The sequence below is a fragment of the Lipotes vexillifer genome, unplaced genomic scaffold, assembly GCF_000442215.2.
Source record: "Lipotes vexillifer unplaced genomic scaffold, Lipotes_vexillifer_v1.1 scaffold469, whole genome shotgun sequence".
In the NCBI taxonomy this organism is placed as follows: Eukaryota; Metazoa; Chordata; class Mammalia; order Artiodactyla; family Lipotidae; genus Lipotes; species Lipotes vexillifer.
In genome coordinates, this window is record NW_006788006.1 from 3,468,822 (window position 1) to 3,470,866 (window position 2,045).

The 2,045-nt window shown below is 63.9% G+C and overlaps 1 protein-coding gene across 2 annotated transcripts in view; it reads left to right on the plus strand.

Annotated features, from left to right (window-relative positions):
- CRTC1 (CREB regulated transcription coactivator 1) overlaps positions 1–2,045 on the plus strand; it is a 74,501-nt gene that overhangs the window by 60,074 nt on the left and 12,382 nt on the right. The gene's annotated exons all lie outside the window — the stretch shown is intronic.

Below are 2,045 nucleotides of genomic sequence, written 5' to 3' on the forward strand. Positions count from 1 at the left end.
CTCCAGCCAACAGGCTTACCGCCGACCACCGTGGGGCCTTTGCACATGCCACCCCACCCACACAGCGCTCCTCCAGGCTCCTCACCCCGTTCCCTACGCAGACCGCCTCCCCTGCCCTCTGCAGGCCTTCCTGACTCCCTGCCCCTGCCCCTGCCCCCTCTCACACTGGGTTGCTTTTCTGCACCCACCGTGCTGCTGTTGAGTCACTATTTTGCTCTTTCGTCTGTCCCCTGGGCTGGGCCTCGATCTCCCACGCCCTTGCTCTGACCCCTCTACCCACGTTGACTGTGGGAGGCGTGGGTTTGCGCCCAGGGAGGAGACAGGACGGGCCCCCAACAGCCTGGCGGTGGGACGGGCAGGAGGGGCCGTGGGGACTCACATGTGTCCCCACATGTGTCCGGACTCGGCGGTCGGTGAGAGCACTGCCTCGCTGTGCCCTCCCTGTGTCCTGGAGCCACAGCACAGGTCAGCGCTCACGCCCCCCCGTCCACAGGCCCACGGCACCTCCGCCCCAAGCATGGTGGGTAGCACCGCGCAGGGTTTTCTGAGAGAGAATCACACACTCACATTCGTGTTTGCCACACTTCCTCTGACTGCCCCGGGGAGAAGCTGACTGTGAGGAATTGGCGGCAGCCCCTGGGCCAGGGCAGAGCCCCATTGGGAGCTTTGCAGAGAGATCTCAGGGTGAAATTAGCCAGCCTTGGAGCCAGGTAGATTCAGGGAATGAAGGAGAGCAAGGAGTCATTCCCGGCTTTGGTGCCGACCGGGCCGGGGCCAGCTGAGGGTTGTTGAGGGTGGTGCAGACGTTCCCTAGGTATTTAGGCGAGGAGATAGAGGCCAGAGTGGTGAAGAGGAGAGAGACATTCTGCCTCATGCCATTCAGGCTGTGTTCTTTTTCCCATGCACCTGGCCCCGTGCCCGCTGAGGCTCAGCCATCGGGCAGAGGATACTGGCCCTGGCCGTGTGCACCCCACTCACCCACCCACATCTCCAGGGAAGGCCCAGAAGGCAAAACGAGCAGATTCAGGGGAGCCCCAGATCTGTGGCCCTCCCAAGACACCAGTGGGTGGGCAGCGTGCACAGATGCCTGTGCAAGGCAAGAAATCAGAAGGTCGGCCCTGGGGCTGCTGGCCCTCCGGCAGAGAGTCGCTGTTTCCCGGCCCCCGTTTTTCTCCTCACGCCTTGGCAGCAGCCTCCAGGGCACCACCCCCTCCGCTGGAGGGCCCTTGGCAGCCCCCCAGCGCCCGCCCGGGAGCCTCGCACCTCCAGCCCGCGCCGAGTCTAAACAAGTACAGGAAAACACAACACATGTGAAAACCATAGATGCGGGAACGAGTGCAGACCCCGAGCGTGGGGCCCAGACCCCAGCCTGCCTGGCTCAGAGCTTCGGCCCGGTAATGTCTGACATGTGTTCGGTTGTTTGCGAACCTGCCGCGCTCCAGCAGCTCGCCTGGCGGGGGCCTCACTCCCCGGGTGTGTTTTAAATCAAGCAGAGCCACCGGCCCCTGGCACACATGGAGATCGTCCCCCACACCACCCGGCCCACCCTGCAGTCAGGACGGGAGCCGGTGGAGGAGGAGGACGGAGGCCTCCGCCGCCAGGGAGACAGTGGCCCCTCTCATCTCCTTCCAAATTTGCCAAAGTCGTTTCCCTGGCTGCGTGCCGGAAGCGGGAAGTGGGCAGGCTGAGGTCCTCATTCCCTGCACAGCTCCGTGGCCAGCTAGCCCCGTGCACAGGGCTTCCGTGCCACTGGGGCGGGCTCCTGCCACCTGGGCTGCCCTGCCCTGGCAGCTCTCCCTGCCCACGCTAGGCTTCCCTTCCAGCTGGCCCCACTTCTTTTCCTAAAGTTGATCCAGGTTGTCAAAAGGAACTCAACAGCAAGGCATCCCTCGGCCCTCACGGCCCAACTGGTGTCTCAGGGGGTGGTGGCCGCCCCATGTGAGGCCAGGAGCTCACGTTACAGCCTAGCAGAGGATTAAAAACTCCCTTGTCTTCAGGACAGACGTCAGAGGCGGCAGCCGAAAGGGCCAAATCCAGCCCCCCCC